The 20132-nt window shown below is 41.8% G+C and overlaps 1 long non-coding RNA gene across 1 annotated transcript; it reads right to left on the bottom strand.

Annotated features, from left to right (window-relative positions):
* Window positions 1-6002: 6002 nt before the first annotated feature.
* LOC311253791 lies at window positions 6003-16230 on the bottom strand. Its single transcript, XR_014621905.1, has 3 exons — window positions 14237-16230; window positions 12191-14145; window positions 6003-6992 (listed from the first exon to the last, which is right to left on the bottom strand). It is a non-coding gene; the product is annotated as an uncharacterized lncRNA (long non-coding RNA).
* Window positions 16231-20132: the final 3902 nt, after the last annotated feature.

Genomic DNA, 20132 nt, shown 5'->3' on the forward strand with positions numbered 1-20132 from the left:
GATAAATAAAGACGGAAGATAAAATATAGAAGATATTAAAAATACAGGATGTACAAATTCTGCATTAATGTAATGCAAAGATTCAAGGGCAGAGGTGGGTTTGAGTGCAGGAGTGAAAGAGTCAGTGTCAGTGTCAGTGGGGGTGGGGGACCCGGGACTTGTTGAGGATCCCAACTGCAGAGGGGAAAAAACTGTTCATGTGGCGGGCGGTTTTGGTCCTGATGGACCGCAGCCTCCTGCCAGAGGGTAGAGGGTCAAATAGTCTGTGACCGGGATGGGAGGGGTCGGCCACAATCCTACCTGCACGCCTCAGAGCCCTGGAGCTGTGCAGGTCTTGAAGGGATGGAAGGTTGCAGCCAATCACCTTCTCGACAGAACGTACGATACACTGTAGTCTGCTCTTGTCCTTAGCAGTGGCAGCAGCTTACCAGATGGTGATGGAGGAGGTGAGGATGGACTCGATGATGGCAGTGTAGAAGTGCACCATCATCGTCTTTGGCAGGTTGAACTTCTTCAGCTGCCGCAGGAAGAACATCCTCTGTTGGGCTTGTTGTGGAAATTTGTCTAATTTGTGAGATATCTGAAACAAACTTGTAAGAAATACCAGTTGTCTTTTAAGGATTTTATTCTTTATAAAGAAGGTTCATTAGTCAACAGAGTGGCATGCGGTCTGCAGAAAGAAGAACAAGATGAGACAGTTGAGAACCCTTTTTGTTAAAGGAAAGGAATGCCCTGTTGTAGGAACACATGTCCATCGCCTCTACATTCCATTGAGGTTCTGCTCTTGCATTAATTACTCCTCTCATCTGCAAGCTGACTGTTTTCAGGAAAAAGACGCTATGAAGTCTCTCACCTCTTCACCTGACTTGTTTTGCTTCCAATGAAACCGTCAGATTGACGCATCACAGGAAAAACCCCTCTTCTTTATTTACAGCTTGAATAACCCTTTTTGCCCTCTTCCCCCACTCAAGATGAACACTCCTTTCTCTCAGGTAGGTCGAGTTCATCATCAAATGAATCTCCTTTCAGAGATGATGAGGAACAGAAGAACTGTCATAATCATGTGTTATAACTTATTTCTTTGCAATTGTAAATTAGGTAACGACTCTGATGTTCTGTGTCTTCTTGTCTTCTTGTGACAAGAATTATCAAGTACACCCTCCAGAGTAAAAGCACTCTGGGCCTCTCCTCTGTTTTCCTAGCCCTCCTGCCCAAATGGTTTAGGACTATGCCTCTCTTATCACACATTCCATCCTATAATGGTTTCTGCACTCATCCAGATTTTAAGCAAGTTCTAATTGTCATTAAACCAGGAACTTATGCTCTTAATGTTAACAGATTAAGAAACAGCTAAAGAAGTTGATAACACTGAACTTTTCCCCGTGTCTCTGTGATGAAATTTGATTAAAATCAAGTTTAATGTTTAATGTGTCCTGTGTTCGGTGAAACCACAGCACCTCCTGATGATAAGCTCTGGTACGATTGGGACAGACCTTCAGGAGATCTTTTGTGTAATAAGTTCCTTGATAACTAGTAAATGTTTCTGATATGTTTTGTTTTAACAAGTATTAAGCTAGAACCAGGAGGAATAAGTAAGTGATCAATTCTACTAGTTCTACGGTATATTCAAGTGTGTTTTTATTTTGATCCTGTTTTAATTTCCTTTAATTGTTCAGTGATTTTTAATCATGACATAATCCTTTTTCATGATAGACAAAGTTCATCTATTGAGCCATGGTGAGATTCTGTGAAAGGTGAAGTACGGTTTTGAAACGTTTAAAACTATAGTTTAGTTTAAGTGAGTTCCTGTGAAAGACAGCACACTCTCAAGCGGTAACTCCCCGCTGGGCAGTGAGCCAGAATCGTCACCGGCTCAGTACTGGACCAGCCACACTCTTCCTAAGACATCGGACCGTGGTCCCCAACCGGCTGATTCCCGATGAGCTGACACTCGGCCATTGGACCGGGACTTCCGGCTAGAGTCGCAAACCACCGGAGAGAAACCCTCCGCCGCTGACTCCGCCACTCTGCTAAGAAAGTAGGCTCTCCATCACCCATAACAGCTGGATTCACACATGATAAATGAGTGGTGTCTTAGGGTTCTGATCTTTTAGTTTAAGAGAAATTTGGTAACATTTCCTGTTCCCTGTTGCTATTCATTTAAATTGCCATTTCATTTATTTAATCTGAATTATTTAGTCAATAAACCTATTTAACCGTATGTCGTTGTCTGTGCAGGTTTGTTTTTAATGTGGAGAACCGATGGAAACTGTGTAGAATTCACTACTTCATTTATGAGATTGAATAAATTGATTTAAAATTGATTAGAATTGATACAAGTTAACCTTGTTTAGTCGGATTTGATTAATTACCTCCGGATTATTCAAATAGACAAAACATCGGCGGTGGTGCCCCATTAACGAGTGTTTTATTAATCGCCAGTGATTAATAAATTACAATTATTACTAGTGTATCTCCTACACTGTGTCCTTCTCATGTCTGTACCAGGCTCCGTTCCCATAACAAGAAGCACATATCTCTCTTTGTGCAGACAGTACAAACATTCAAGGATGTGGGAAGAACACAGTGAAGACAATGTAAGACATAATAATGAATAAAAATGGTATAGTAATACAATTTCCCATTACACTCCTCCCTTTTGATCATTTATTGATCACTTTAAGTATATACAAACTACACACTAGACATCAAACTTAAAAATTCACTCAGGATTCAATTTAAGTTATCACATATTGTATAGTTGAAAATCAATAATAGCTGTGTTTGTGGAACATAGACATTACTAGTATTCATTGCAAGCTGGGAGGAGGCAAAACACATGTGAATTACTGATCATGTCATGTGATTATTTCTAACAAAAATATAGAACACTGCATATATTTGATTCTTAAGCAAACATCCACTAATAAAATAGACCAACACATCTTAATCATCTATGTGTCTTAAAGAATATTTTTCAATTTATCATGCTAAAATGGATTCAGGGATGCAGGCTTGCTCCTCTCCAGCCCCTGTGTTTTGCAAGCGTAGAGGGGGCCACTACCTTGGAGAGGTTACGAGCACGATCACAAGGTAGTATGATGTCGTCTTCTGCTGCAAATCCCTGATCTTTATTCATCACATATTTTATGACTAGAAATGGGTAAACAATAATCATAAAAGTATAGCTGTAAACATTTGAGAAAAAATGATTAGTGAACTTGTTACTAAATGTCAAAACTTTTCATAATAGTATAAGCTTGAGAAAAATAATACTGATATCACACACAGTGACTTCATTAGTCTCTGTGTGTTCTTTCAACTCACCACACCTTACACGTCTTCATCGTCAGAGTCAGGATAAGGAGGAGGGGACCAACCAGGGTGAGGGAACAGATCAAGGGAATTATCTTCTGAATATGGAGGTGGTTCAAGTGATGCCATTCCAGTTGACGTTGAGATGGACCTATCTATGGCTCCAACAATTAAGACTCTAATGCAATTACGTCTCTGGAATCAGCTACCCGACTATCTGAAAAAAATTATTCATTTATCGTCAAAAAGTACCTAATCAGTCAAACCATGTACCATCAAACATAAGACAATTATTGTCATGATTTTCCTTCGTCTCTCTCTCTCTCTCTCACACTTCTTATTCTTTCCTTATCATCTCATTCATTATTTCTGTTTTGTATTATTCATTTATGTATGTATTTTTTCCCCTTATAATCCTTACATTTACTGTTTAATCACTTACTTTTCTACTTATTTTTCATTATTGTTTAATTATTTTCCTATGTTATTGTTTTTAAACTGTATTAAATTTGATCTTTGAATATGTGGGTGAGGTTTTCATATAAGCCCTTTTGGGTTTCATACCTCCCCTTTGCACATCCCTGTCATGTTGATTGTTCATGTTGGTTTTTTTCTTTATATGATATTGTTTGTGCTAAATAAATAAAAAAATAAAAAAAATGCAAGGAATGATGCAACAACCACACAGTCCCATGCAGCGCTGCCCCTCCCTAAACGCAGAACACGCGCTGTGCGTAGGGCCCCACGATCCGTGGGGGGGGCCCATTTTGCGCAAGGGGACGCTTTCTCTGCAAATGCGCAAAGGATGCGCATCGCTGCCGTGAGGCGCGCGTAGAGCACCAAGTCAGTCCGAGGCAGGAGAGAAAAAAAAGAGACGAGTAATCTGACACCGCACACGTTGCCGCAACAACTGACAGCACGCAATATCTGACCAATCAGCGGTCAGATGCGCCAACAGGCAGTTGGATGCAGGTGGAGAGATGGCCTCTAAACGGCAACATGAATCAGGAGCAAGCAAAAGAAAGACAAAGTGAAAACAAGAGGAGGCTCGTGCTTCACTTGAAGGTGGGTATGTTGTTGAAATAAAAAAGCAAACTTTGTGGCATAAACACCCCAGCTGCTAGCCTGCTAATCATGAGACAGAAGAGAGGATAATTCTGTCTAGATGTGGACTGGAGATCAAATTTTCCAGCGGCCCTGATTATCATTTATTGAATGTCTTGTTAACTGCATATACATTCACCTCTGTTGAAAAAGGAGCGGTTAATTGACCAGTTGGTGGTCGTATGTTGGCTCAGGTTTATAGCCTATCAATCTATGCTATCAGTAGAAGTTTTGGGCTGTTTTTATGGAGGTAAAATATCGCCATCTCTTGGTGAATTTAATTCATAACAGTCATATAAGATAAAATAAAATAAGATAAATTAAGATAATCCTTTATTTGACCCACAATGGAGAAATTTAAAGCGTTGCAGCAGCAAACAGCAGTGTGAATATAGAACCTAATTACTAAATGTATAAATAAGTATATAAAAAATATTTAAATATAGAAATATCATCAAATCAAATCATAATGCATATTATTATTAGTTGTAGTCGTATTTGCATTAATTGCATTTTAATCTTTGTGAGGAGGCTAGCACCATTGCAGGAACTCTCCCTGTTACAGTTGCCTTTGCTGAGCAAAAACTGAAGCTCATCAATGGCGCAAGAACGCTTTAGTGGCCTGGCTATCATAAGCATCAACTCAGAAGTGGCACAGCAGCTGTCATATGATGACCTCATTGATGACTTTGCATCCAGAAAATGCAGACGTGTGCATCTGTAAAAGGCTTGTTCCATTGCTGAAAGAGTCATGTTGTAATGGGGGGGGGGCCTCAAAATAAAACTCTGCTTAGGGCCCCAATTTGGCCAGGGGCGGCCCTGGTCCCATGAGAGTTAATGCTACAATGAGCCCAGTGAGCAGAGACAAGATCAGTGCTTTCCATTTACCAAACATTGTATCAAACCAGCCAAAGGTGCTGTTAATACCAGAAAGTTCTCCACGAAGAGACCTCAGTCTCTCAAGAGCCTGGGCGACAGATCCGTCTGGGGCTGTGTTATTGGGAATGAAAGTACAGCAAGAGTCACCAAACATTACACAGACGCCCCCCTTGTCAGCCAGCAGCATGTCAAGCGCCATTCTGTTTTGCCAAGACATCAGAGATGTTGCTGACATCTGCTCAGCTAGTCCAGTGAGGGCATCATGTGTGTAGTTATGAACCTCTGTTGGTTGTAATAGATGTAATTAATCCAGTCCACATTTTTATTCAGTGTACACCACCAGCAAAAAGCTGTTTCAAAGCCTGCAAGAACCTGATTTCTAGCTTTGAATTCATCAGGGACACCACAAGGCACCCCTATAGCATCGATGTACACTGTTTTGTCAAAACTGCCAAGTGGGTTAGAGAAACGTTTCACCCTGTAATTTTGGGAGTGATGGTATTCTCCAACCGGCCACAGGTGTACCTGCGAAGCAAACATGGTTACTGCACACAAACCAGTCCAATTAGCAGGTAGAGATTTTCGCATTCTACCACAATCCCAGTAGATGTCTGGGTATGGCTCTATCTTATAGTCAAACGCATCACGCTTCCAGCGCCGACCATAAGAGCCATCCTCGATTAGTTCTTTGCCTACTGCTGTCAGGAGGATACAGGATATGAGTTTTTGCACATTTAAGACGTGTCTGTCCAACACTGATACTGCCATAGGTGCGGTTGAAACAAATAAAGGTAGCACCCGATGCTACTTCAACTTGTCCTGCAACTGGTAATGGTGGTGAAGGAACTGAGAAACGGGGCAGCGGAGGGCAAGATTTGAACAGTGAGTGGCTGTACCTCCAGTGAGGTTGTGTAGATATTCTAGTGAGCAAACAGTCCACCAGACACACTACAAAGGGACCCACTCTTGGTTTGGGTTCAGTGCGACAATGAGGATTTCCAGGCAGACTGACCAGTGACAGGTTTGCTGTGTAGCCTTGACAGATGAGGCATGATGAGTTTGTCATTGTGCGTGCAGTATAATTGACATACTGCATCCACAGATTCTTCAGGGGCCCTGTCTGGTCCATAGGGGTCAGAGGTCAGGTGTCTTTTGGTTCTGTGTAGAAGTGCAGTGTTGTTGTGAGTGGCAGTGTTTTGTGAGACACTTTTGCTGGGATGAGTCGAAGGCCATAATATGGGTACCACTATGATGACAGCGATCCCCACAAGACAGCACAAGGTGCCTCGGAGACCGCACATGCCTGGCTGCCTGAATGGATGCCACGGACGTTGACGTCTTTCCATGTTGCACACAGGTGAATCAGTGCTTTGATCAATCGGCGCTCCGAAAGTTGTTTCCTCCCACAGTATGTCAATACTGTGACCGTCTGCTTCTCTTCCTGGCGTTATGAACACTCCTGGTCCTCAGCGTGTTGTGGAGTTGGGACCTTCCTGCAGTGGCTGGCGTGTGCCCAGGTGGCTCTCTCAGCGATTTTGACGGCAGCGTGGGTGGTGAGGAGGACCTGGAACGGGCCGCTCCACTTTTTGGACCTCCAGTGTTTTTGCCTGAGGTCACGAATCACGATGTAGTCGCCTGGAGTAAGGCTGTGGAGAGGATGGTTGGCCGGAGCAGGAAGGGCGTCCTTTACCAGTCTGTGGATTTGAGATAAAGCAGAGGACAACGTCTGGCAATATTGCAACATATCATTTTCATAGAAACAGGTCTCAGGGAGTGGTCTATTAACAGGCCCTACTCCCAGTTCGGGAGGCCTGCCAAGGAGGATTTCAAAGGGACTTAGATTTGCGCGCGCTCTTTTTCTCATTCTCATGTACATTAGCACAATCGGCAGGGCTTTAGTCCATGAGAGACCTGTTTCTTCACAACACTTTGCAAGTTTTGATTTCAAAGTGCAATTTTCTCTTTCCACTGCACCCCCACTCGCTGGATGGTAGGAGCAGTGTTGTCTCAAGTCAATCCCAAGAAAACCTCCTAGCTGTTTAATAGCTTCACTCACAAATGGTGTACCATTATCACTACTTATTTTCCTGGGGATACCCCATCGTGGTATCACACACGTCATCAGGGCCTTGGCCACAGCAGCGCTGTCCTGCTTTGAGGTGGGAAACACCTCAACCCATTTGGAAAACATGTCAACCATCACAAGGCAATATTTCTTGCCTTCACTTGGGGTTAGTTCAATGAAATCCATCATGACATGTTCAAAAGGTCCCTCTGGTTGTGGATGTGCTGCTTGTGGCTGTCGTGTAGTTTTACCTGCATTATGTGTAGTGCAGATATGACAGGATTGGCAAAATCTTTGAGAATAGGCTGTAAAGCCTTTTGTGAACCAATGTTTTTTTATCAGATCAAACATTCCCCCATTCCCCCCCAAATTTGGCAAAATGTGGAAAAAAGTGTTTTGGTAAACATGGTTTACTGTCAGGTCCGTGCCAGATGCCGTTAGTGTATGTGCAGTCGAGTGATCGCCAGATTCCTTTTTCATCAGCAGAAGCGCTAATATCTGTGTGTGTGTGTCAGAGTTGGAAGCACTAGTGTCTGTGTGTTTTTCAGGGTCAGAGTGAAGCAGGGTGTGGGTGTGTCTTACTCCATGTTTTCCAGCAGCAGCTTTAGCAGCTGCATCTGCTCGTGCATTTCCAGAGTGGTATTCCAGAAAGGAGGTTCAACAAACTCTGAGTCTATCCCTGAACTCTGAGTTGACTTACCCTGTGAAGTGAAACTCTGAGTTTTCAGTTCCAGGATAGCTGATCTGAGTTAGGTAAGTCGACTCTGAGTACGTTAACTCTGAGTTGAGCTCGTGCCTGACGACTAGTAAAAAGCCATCATCAATGGAGCTCCGATACTGTGATTCACCATGGCAACAGGGGAGAAAACAGGAAGCAGACATTTTCTGTGGGGAAAAAAAGTAACACGGCTGCAGCCGTAATAAAAATCACTGACAGAGTTTTAGATGCGGCCGTCTTTTCATTTTGAATTTAACATCACTTTCTTTTATATTAGCCTTTGAGGAAGTGGTTGAATGTTGTTCAGTGTTTTATTTTATTTTAGGCTATTTTATTTAATTCAAATCGGCTGAAAATATAAAAACAGTCTCACGATGGCTCCTCACTTTGGTTTTATTTCACATATTAAACAAAGTAAAAGTTTATTCAGTGGATATTTTAACTTGTAGTAGCTTTTACCACCAACAGATGCTGTTTAACACACATCTGTGTCCTAACATCCTGCTGAGTAGATGAACATGAAGTGGTGCTCACCTCCACCACGTCCGCCAGAGACAGAGGAGCTGGTCCTGAGTCAGGTCGCTGGGTGACCAGAGGCTGAGGGCGTCACTCTCCCCCAGTACCCAACATTGGAGTCAGACACACACGTAGCCTACTGTCTACAGATTTAACTAGAAGTCATTTAATCTTATACTCAATGCGGCTGCAAACTAGAAACACGGACATTGAAATTACGTTGTTGGAAAAAATACAATAGGCTCTACTGATGGTTACTTTTGTAGCTATCTGTGGGAAATAAAGAAAGTCAAATGAAATGTGAGTTATTTCTCTTTTTCTGGTTGCTGAAGGTGATTGATTAACCTGCGAAGTGATTAAAAACAAACAAACAAAAAAAACAAACAAAGAGGATTGTTCAGATCTGAGAGCACGTCAGCGATGTGTAGCCTGATATTCGCTGTGCGGCCGGAGAATATAAATGACGGACTGATGAGAAGCGGTCTACTGTTCGGTTCAGTCCTCGTCGGGGAGTGAGAGCTCATCTAAATGAATCTAAATTCTCCTCCTGGTGTAAAACTATGTGAATTATTTCTGCTTCAACATGATCGGACTGAAGGAAAGGACAGCTGCTGTCAGACAGCTCCGTCAGACTCAGGGTTTCTTCAGGTAAACCTGCCAGTGAGCAGGTTATGTTCACAGAGTCAGTTACCGCAGTAACAGACTCAGAGTTTAAGTTACCTCTCTTTCTGGAACTAAAAACTCAGAGTTTCTCTCATCTCAGGGTTAACAAACTCAGAGTTTTCACAAAACCCGCTTTCTGAAATACCCCCCTGTAGAAACTGAATCACTGTTGTTAGTGTGAGCCTGACATTTACACACAGCAATGGCTCTGGGCAATAACGCAGCATCCAATAATGCAGAAACTTTGTCACCATTCAGAATAGGCTTTCCATCAGATTTTATGAATTTCCTGTGCTTCCATAGAGCACCAAAATCATGCAAAACGCTTAAAGCATAACGACTATCGGTCCAGATCGTTACTGATTTATCTTCTGCTAGTTTACAGGTCTCTGTGAGAGCAACTAACTCTGCAGCTTGAGCAGAGTAGTGAGGCGGCAAAGAACCTGATTTCAAAGTCTCATGTAGTGAGACTACAGCATAACCAACCTGTTTTTTTACCGGTTTCTGGGTTACGGGATGCTGAGCCATCAACAAACAAAACAAAGTGAGGATTAATCAGTGGAGTTTCAGACAAATCGGTGCAATGGGTGCACACCTCGTCCAACACAGCAACACAGTTGTGATCTTCACCCTCCCCCTGAATGGGAAGCAATGTAGCAGGGTTAAGAACAGTACATCTTTTGATCTTGATGTTAGGCATGTCAAGCAAAACAGTATTGTGTCTTAGCCATCGTGCTGTGGAGAGATGTGAGGTTTTCTGTTCAAGCAAAATTAGAGAAACAGCATGAGGAACAAGGAGAGTCAGATCTGAATAACCTACAGTATCCCTTGAAGCCATAACAGCTTTCTCAGCTGCTGCTACAGCCCGGAGACAACGTGGCAACCCAGCAGCTACAGGGTCGAGTTTAGCAGAGAAATAAGCCACAGGTCTAAGTTTCCCCCCATGATCTTGGAGCAGCACTGATGTCATACATGCATTCCTCTCATCAACAGTCTGTGTGAATGGTCTGCTCGGGTCAGGTCGCCCTAAAGTAGGTGTTGTCTGTAGAGCTAGTTTCAGGTCAGTGAAGGCCTTTTCAGCCTCAGGAGTCCATGTCACTAAATCATGTGATTGTGGGCTTTTACCATGCACCGTGGCACCAAGTGGTGCTTCTAACACTGCATAGAACACATTCCCAGGAACGAAAGAACTTGTTTTTTGGTTCTAGGCCTGGGAATGTTCTGAATTGCCTCAACACGATTGGGTGAAAGGGATTTCCCGTCGCTGGAAATCTCATGACCCAAAAATGTGACCTTTTGTCGGACATGTTTTAGGAGTCGGATCGTATCGCGTTCGCATTGTTCTTTTGTTGGCGCACAAATCACAAGGTCGTCCACATACTGCAAAAGTGCAGAGCCCTCGGACAAAGCCAGAGGCTCTAGACTTTTCCACAACGCGTCGTAAACAGTACGGGACTCGCAAACCAGAACTGACTATCTGGATGAACAGGAACACTGAAAAATGCATTGGCCGGGTCCACCACCGAAAACCACTTGTGACAAAATTGTGTAAGGATTAGGAACTTGAGGAGCTCTCGGCTGTACAGCATCATTTACGACTTGCAAGTCTTGTACAAAACGCCATTCAGTTGGTTGACCTTTGTCTCTTATTTTCTTCACAGGAAAAAATAGGAGTCCTCATAGGAGAAGTGTCACAAGGCACAATTACTCCTGCCTTTTTCAGGGACTCAAAAACCTTCAATAGCCTCAGGTTTGGCAAGGTGTTGGCAAGGTCTGTAATCAGATTTGGGGGTGATCACCACTGGTTCTGCTGTTTTAATTAGACCAACATCATGTTTTCCTCGAGCCCACAGAGTCTTAGGACTTCCTGGAGGGCTGGGATGGCTGCAGCCTCAGTCTCTGACAGAAAAATGTGCGAGGATGTTATAGGTGGAACTAGCTGAACTGTTCGTTGTGTGTGAGTGGTTGCAGAAAAACCTTTCTAAATGCATGCAGTTTTGGATTGTAAAACACATGTGGGTCATCTGTGGGGTCCCACTTAGTGGTTGATCTACATGCACGTGCAAAAAGACCCAAATCCTCCCATTTATCAGTGTTTGCTTTTTCAAGTGCAATGTGCGGCGCAGAGTTATTTACATAGTACTGATGTTTTTGAGTGGGTGTAAGTTGCACAGATGCAATGCATTTGTTTTCTGTCCAACATAGGTGTGTGATACACAACCGTTCATTTTTGTATTTGTCATCATACCATTTCTTTTCATACTGTCTATCTGGACCCACTGAAACAAAAGATGTACACTGAAGTGAGTCATTTGGCATGCACTGCACGTGCGTGTGTGGTGGGCCAGGGGGTGTGTGTTTTCTGGCCTCTTCCAAAAATAGACTGCAGATATCGCTCTACGGTAGCTTCCACTGATAAGCATACAACAGCTGATCAGGGCAATATTTCACAAACAACTGTGCATTTTCATGAGGTTTTATGACTTGAACACCATCTGGTGTGGGAATAAGAGTTATTCCCAGTTTGCACATGAGATCTCTGCCCAATAAATTTATAGGGCAGCAGTCTGACAACAGAAATGCATGTTTGAAGTTGGTGCTGTTATCATCGGAACATTTAAGAGGAACAGTAAAATGTTCACGTACTACTACACCAGAAGCACTTGCAGAGTTGACAAAGCAGACTGACATTTTAGGAGAGCTCAGAAACTCCTTTCCTTTGATCACTGAGTGTGTGGCACCAGAGACAACAAGGAAAGAAACCATTCTGTCATTCACAGATAGAGAATATGTTGGCATTTTCTTAAAGGCATTGTTTTCATATTTCACATATGTACCAGCTGGAGGTGAACATTTTGTTTCAAGGAAGGTTATTGCATCACATAACAATTCAAACGTGTGATCTGTAGTGTGCGATGTGGGTGTGTTACCAGGCTCCAGATGCGTCGGGTGAGTCAGAGTAGAGAATGAGCTGTCCGGCCGCACCCCCCTTCCCTTCTCTCAGTCCGCCTGGCTGGAGGTCGCAGCTAGAGTCTTGGTGCAATCCTTGGCCCAATGTCCTTTTTGTTCACATCGGAGACACACTTCTGGATCACAATAAGAGCGTCTCCAGTCACCGTATCCTCTGTGACCTCGTCCTCGATATGCAGCCTCAGTTTCACCTTTCGCCTGTACGCAGTCAGAGATCTTAGCAGAGTTCATCCGAGGTGGGAAGGCAGCTGTAATTACTGTATACAGCGCGGTAACAGCATGTCTATAGTCTTCATTTTCCACGTCGTCCCAGTCATGATGTGAGCAGCACGTGTCGCCACTTGGAAACTTTTCTGAAAGCTTTGACCAATCTGCTGCTCCCATTTTCAGGATTAGCAGGCGTTTCAGTTCAGGAAGGGTTGGGCTGAATTCTCGACAGAAAAGTTCTAAGTCCTCATCAAATTTCTTTCCACATGTACTCGGCTGTGGCAGGTGTGCCATGGCCTCTTTCACATCAGTATCAGACCTGGGGCGGAAAACCATTTGGACGCCCCGGGCTCCTGCCACCTCCACCATGGGATAGGTGCCGGTGGCTCCTGTATTATCTTCCTTGTTGGCCTTGCTTCTGGTGTAAGGTCGAGGAGTAAGAGGGGAATGTTCTCCAAAGTTTGCAGCAACAGATGTGGTTTTGGTTAGCTGTCCTTTGTTGGCACTGAGCTTCGCATCCCCTTGTTTGTGTCCCGCTGCGCTCATATCTGGTTGGGAAGCAGACGATGACGGTTTCTGGTCGTCCGGGTATGGCGGTGGTGCTGGAGACCGTAGTGGCGGTGGTGGTCTCGGCGGTGCTATGGGTTGAACAGGAGGGACGCGTCGAGGTCATAGTCCACTCTGAGACACTGAGGCATAGGACCTGGAAGTGGGGGATACAGAGAAGAAACCCGATTCTGAGAAGACAACTCTGTTCTTTTCTCATCACTTGCACTCTTCTTTTCCTTCTCATTTTGACTAGCACATTTACGTCTCTCCCTGCATCCACTTTCCACATCCTAAAGGCTTTCAAATGCCTTTCAACCTCCCCAAGTTTTTTTATGTGACACTTTTCTTTTTGCTTTTATCTCTTTTATTCTAAAATTAATCTTCTCCTCCAACAGATTCAGCTGTCTCATGCTGAATGTCCCTCCGCAGGGAAAACCAAACTCTCTCACCCAGACATGTAAAGGCTCTATAGCCTCATTACCATCATTAACCTTTATGTAATTTATGTTTGGGGCAGCCAGGTCTGGTCCTACGCCAGCTTCCTGTTTTTTTGCTGGATTTGCCTCCCATTGTTCTACTTGTCACTTGTCCCAGTGCACTTTATATTTATCCTTAAGACCCGGTCATTACCATGAATTCAGTTTAATTACGCTACAAATTCTGAAAAAAAGCAGCCAACCAGCGGTGATAACCTTAAGAGACCCCTTGTCTCTGCTTGGTTTCACTCGGCCCTGATTTGGCCCCCAATCCAGCGGTAAAACAGCTTAATAGGATAAACACCTTTTCTTCCTATTAGCGCCGGTGTTCCCAGAACCCGGTATTACTCTGCCCTGAATTGGTTCGAGTCGCCCAACTATCACAATGATCAACAGAAATCCAGCAAAAATTACTAATTTACTTAATTTTTTTTTTTTTTTTCCAAAACATAATTATAATTATTTATTCATTTATTTTCCCTCTTAAAGAAGTTTCGTTTCTTTCAGTATCTCACCGTTTGTTAAGCAACGTGGTCCTTTTTCCCTCAATAAGGATTCCAGTGATGACGGTCCGGGGCCGCAGCGGTCAGTCCTCTCGTCTCTTAAGATTTTTTCTCGAGGTAGAGGCTGGACGAAGTTTTCCTCCAGGCTGGCCGGTCACAGTCCGCTGCAGGCTCCAGATCCTGTCACACAAGGAATCCCACTTCTGACACCAAATTGTTGTGGAAATTTGTCTTATTTGTGAGATATCTGAAACAAACTTGTAAGAAATACCAGTTGTCTTTTAAGGATTTTATTCTTTATAAAAAAGGTTCATCAATCAACAGAGTGGCATGCGGTCTGCAGAAAGAAGAACAAGATGAGACAGTTGAGAACCCTTTTTGTTAAAGGAAAGGAATGCCCTGTGTCCTTCTCATGTCTGTACCAGGCTCCGTTCCCATAACAAGAAGCACATATCTCTCTTTGTGCTGACAGTACAAACATTCGAGGATGTGGGAAGAACACAGTGAAGACAATGTAAGACGACATAATGAATAAAAATGGTATAGTAATGCAATTTCCCATTCCAGGCTTTTATGGTGAGGGATCTGATGTTCGGCTCCCATTTTAGGTCCTGGGTGATAATGGTGCCCAGGAAACGGCAGGACTCCACAGAGTTGACTGGGGAGCCACACAGGTTGAAGGAGGCGGGTGGGGCTGGGTTCTTTCTGAAGTCCACTACTATCTCCACTGTCTTTAGAGCATTAAGCTCCAGGTTGTTCTGGCTGCACCAGGTCACCAAATGGTCAATCTCTCACCTGTAGGCGTACAGGTTTCCAGATGTTACCAGTTCTGGTCCCAAAGCAATTTTTTCAACAACTCAACCTTTGCATCACACAGTTTATATGGAGAAACAAACCACCCAGGATAAAGATGTTAATATTGCAAAACCCTCTAGAAAAAGGTGGACTGAAAAGTCCCCAATTTTGAGCATTTCTATTGGGCAGCACAAATTACAGCAATGTGGGTCTGGCAAACAGTGCAAATCCCATTCACCTAAGTGGAAACAAATTGAACAGAACCATTTAACAGAGTTCAAACTGGAATCAGTTCAATATAACAGCTCGCTTAGCTCTCTTTTGGTTACAACAACAAACCCAGTTATTGTCCATACTTATAAGATATGGCAGCAAATTTGGAAGAAAACGGGCTGTATTCAACCTATTTATGACAAATCCCCTTTCCACTCCAATCCCTCTTTACCTAAAGCCCTTAGAGATGGTATTACAAACCTATGGTTTACAAGAGGTATTACAACTTTTGGGAATTTGTTCAAAGATGGAACCCTTCAGACTTTTGAAGAGCTCTCATCTCAGTATGGACTACTCCACACCCATTATTTCAAATACCTCCAGGTTAGGCACTTTGTTATCTCCGAACAGGGTGGCCATCTTCAACCATTAAAAGAGCAGCCTCTAGATAAACTTGTGCGTAGTAAACAGGGAGTGGGGGGGGGTTTATCAAATCAAATCAAATCAAATTTTATTTATATAGCCCAAAATCACAATTCATTCTTTATTCTTCATTTTATCTTGAACAACAAGTAGCCATCAAAATGATATGTCAGACAAACAAAATAATCTGTTCGAGAGGGAACAGGAGGAAGCAGAAAGCTTATTTAGTCCTGTCCCTTCTTCACAACTTCCTCACATCATAAAATAAATACAACAAAAAAGAAATATATAAAAGTAAAATACAAAGTAATGACAAAATGATAAATACAACAAAACAATTAACAAAAAATCAAGGCATACTTAAACTAGCCTCCTACAATATCCTAAACTCGAAAAAGTTAATTCCCCAGTCACTCCCCATATACCACCAAAGTGAAGTACTGTATTCCATAACCCAGCCGTGATTGCAATTAGTTATATTTATATTATACATATTGCTTCGTATAAGGAACAGAAATGTAATAGAATAATTACATCCAGAAAATAGATAGTTTTGAGGTCTTATTTTTTATTATATTTGTCAAGAATTGCTTTCTTGTATCTGTTTTTAAACTGTATAGAGCTAGTACTTTGATTTCTTCTTCAAGACCATTCCACAATGTTACCCCATAGACTGATATGCACATGCTTTTAAAAGCAGTACGTACACAAGGTTTTTTAAAATTTAATTTTCCTCTTAGATGATATTTACCTTCTCTATCTTGAAACATTTTTTTAAATGTTTTCAGGCAGTGCATTATTTCTTGCTTTAAACATTATTATTGCTGTTCTAACTTTCACCAAGTCCATAAATTTCAAAGTCTGTAATTTAAAAAATAGAGGATTCGTATGATCAAGATACCCAGCATGATTTATTATCCTTACTGCTCTTTTTTGCAATGTGCATATCCTTTTTAAGGTACTCTTGTAAGTATTACCCCAGATTTCAACACAATAGATCAGATATGGTAATATGTGTAATAGCGGATAAGGTCTAACGTCTCATTTGGAAAAGTCGGCGAACCCCTGGGTATCCCACACACTCAGAGTCTGGCAGAAGGTAATTAATATTTGTGAGATGCATAGAATGTTGAGAATTTTCAGATGGTTTGCCTATGACTCAGATTTTATTCCCAATAGGCACAACTCTAGTTTTAAATCATGGACATTGTATGGTCTCACAACACTCCTTTCACTTACTCGAAGAAAGCCTGTGCACAGCTTTGAGACCTTGCGGGATAATCACGGCTTGGCACGAAACAAATTTCATAGATACCTGCAATTACGATCATATATTGCTTATGAATGTAAATTGACCGACCTTACAGAACGTGAATCAGAATTTTTCCACACATATGGCATGCTGGAGACAATGTGGTTCAACTGTTGCTAACCACTATCATATCTTCTGGGATTGTCCCAAGTTAAATGATTTCTGGAGGGGTATCCAGGCTTCCTTAAGCACGTTTTTTAACACTCAAATACCTCTGGTTTTTGATGTTCTGTACCTGGGTCTTGTCTCTTTTTTGAAATGCAGGACCGAGATAAAGCTGCTGCAATTACTTTTGGTGGCTAGTAAGAAAACAATTACAAGGAGATGGTTAAGCCCGATTCAGCCTACCCTGGATGATTGGATTGGAATTACCCTAGAGATATTTAGGATGGAAAAATTGAGCTATCAATTAAGAATCCAAAAGGACAAATTTTACCAAATCTGGAACAACTGGATTTCATTCATAACCCCCACGAGAGCAGATTTCATTTGATCTCACTGGTAATATTACTTCCTAGATTACTTACTTAATTTCTGACTGGTTATTGTTAATTATTTCTATGACAGCAGCAGCGGGCGACCACCCTGGTTCCTGTACATAGTTCCATTTAAACTGTGAGATGAGAGATGAGATCTACAAGTAAGTTGTACCAGAGTTCTCTCTAAGTGAGCATGTAAATCTCATCTGGCTTTGTGTACCTCACGCAAATTATCAGTACTGTCTTTTAAGAGGATAACCTGTATCCACTGATATTATTCCATTACAATTGCTGTGTAATTTAAGTTATTAGAGGAAAGTGGGTACTACAAAGGCCGAACGTAATTTAATCCACGACCCATGACTATACCTTTTTTGGACTCGCATGCCTGGACGGCTGGTGATGCGTTTTTCCTGGACTCAAACAAACAAAACCGGAAGGACACTTGTTTTCACTCTTACCAATGTTGATATGCTGGTGTATTTATGTCCATTCCAAATAAAGATATAATAATAAAAAAAAAAAAAAAGATATTGTAATGAGTGCACAGTACAGAAAGTGTAGTGTTGCTTGATTCAAGATATATCTACATGTACTCAGCACTCCAATGCTCTTTGCCATCTTAGTACACAGATACTTAATGTGGGCCTTCCAGCAAAACTAAATTAATAAATTAAAAATTAAAACACTCCAAAATTTGTTTTCATAAACTCTTTCTATTGCAACATTATTCATTTCTACGTGAACATCTTCATTCATTTTACGATGTCCAAAATTTATAAATTTAGTTTTGTTCAGGTTCAATCAGCGCTGCCCCTCCTTAGACGCAGAACACGCGCTGTGCGTAGGGCCCCACGATCCGTGGGGGGCCCCATTTTGCACAAGGGGACGCATTCTCCGCAAATGCGCAAAGGATGCGCATCGCTGCCGTGAGGCACGCTTAGAGCACCAAGTCAGCCAAAGGCAGGAGAGAAAAAAAAAGAGACGAGTAATCTGACGCCGCACACGTTGCCGCAATGATTGACAGCACGCAGCATCTGACCAATCAGCGGTCAGATGCGCCGACAGGCAGTTGGATGCAGGTGGAGAGATGGCCTCCCAACGGCAATATGAATCGGGAGCAAGCAAAAGAAAGACAAAGTCTAAACAAGAGGAGGCTCGTGCTTCACTTGAAGGTGGGTATGTTGTTGAAATAAAAAAGAAAACTTCGTGGCATAAACACCCCAGCTGCTAGCATGCTAATCATGAGACAGAAGAGAGGATAATTCTGTCTAGATGTGGACTGGAGATCAAATTTTCCAGCGGCCCTGATTATCATTTATTGAATGTCTTGTTAACTGCATATACATTCAGCTCTGTTGAAAAAGGAGCGGTTAATTGACCAGTTGGTGGTCGTATGTTGGCTCAGGTTTATAGCCTATCAATCTATGCTATCAATAGAAGTTTTGGGCTATTTTTATGGAGGTAAAATGTCGCCATCTCTTGGTGAATTTAATTTATAACAGTCATATAAGATTAGATAAGAAAAATTAAGATAATCCTTGACCCACAATGGAGAAATGTAAAGCGTTACAGCAGCAAACAGCAGTGTAGGAATATAGAACCTAAGCACTAAATGTAAAAATAAGTATTTAAAAATATTTAGATATAGAAATATCATCAAATCAAATCATAATGAATATTATTAGCTGTAGTCGTATTTGCATTAATTGCATTTTAATCTTTGTGAGGCTAGTATTTACATTAATTTCATTGTGTAATTTACCATTAAGACCAAAACAAAAATTAATAATCTGCTTGTATGGTGGATTTCTTGTCATAACAGGGTCAATGCTGAAGTTTGTTACTAAGGGTGACACGGAGCCAGCACCCAGTATGTCACAAGGGCCATCAGGCACCATGTCTACTGAAGCAGCCTGCATCTGTAAAAGGCTTGTTCCATTGTTGAAAGAGGCTGTTCATTTGATTTGTTCCTACTTATAAAAGGTTGTAAACCTAAATGGCATTCCGTGATACAGTCATTTTGTAAAGGGGGGGGGGGCCTCAAAATAAAATTCTGCTTAGGGCCCCAATTTTGCCAGGGGCGGCCCTGGGTTCAATGATAATTTATTTATATCAAACCAACTTTTTAATTTATACATTTCTTCCGTGACCACTTCCAAGAGCTGCTGCAAGTCTTCCCCAGAACAAAAAATATTTGTGTCATCCGCAAAGACAACAAACTTCAGTACATTTGAAACTCCACAAATGTCATTAATGTACAAAATAACTAGCTTCGGCCCCAAGACTGACCCCTGTGGGACACCACAGGTAATGTTCAGGTTCTTTGACTTGTGAAGACCCATCTGCACAAATTGAAGCCTGTTTTTAATGTAACTCTTTATCCAATCCAATGCAACCCCTCTGATGCCATACCTCTCCAGTTTTTTAAGTAGCATCCCATGATCAATTGTGTCGAATGCTTTTTTTAGGTCAACAAATATATAGAAGTTAATCTGCCTGATCTGAACCCATACTGACTGTCCATGAATATATTATTTTTTTTAATGAAATTATCCAGTCTTGTAACAAAAAGTTTTTCAATAATTTTTGAGAACTGAGAAAGCAAGGATACAGGTCTATAGTTGGTGAAAAGGTGTTTATCACCATCTTTATACAATTACTTTAGCAACTTTAATTTTATCTGGAAATGTTCCCGTTATGAATGATAAATTACATATATGTGTTAACAGACCCACAATTCCATTTATTATTTTCTTTAGAAGACTCATATCGATATCATTCTAATCTTTTGACGTTTTACTTATACACTTATTTACAATATCAATAATTTCCTTACTTTTCAGTTCCCAATATGACTGAATTTGGATTTCTCTCCACACATTTTTCCTCAACACATTTCTTCTCGGATTTATTTCTTTGGCCAGATTAGGACCCATCCATTA

Source organism: Pagrus pagrus (assembly GCF_965226575.1).
Source record: "Pagrus pagrus genome assembly, contig: HAP1_SCAFFOLD_45, whole genome shotgun sequence".
NCBI lineage: Eukaryota > Metazoa > Chordata > Actinopteri > Spariformes > Sparidae > Pagrus > Pagrus pagrus.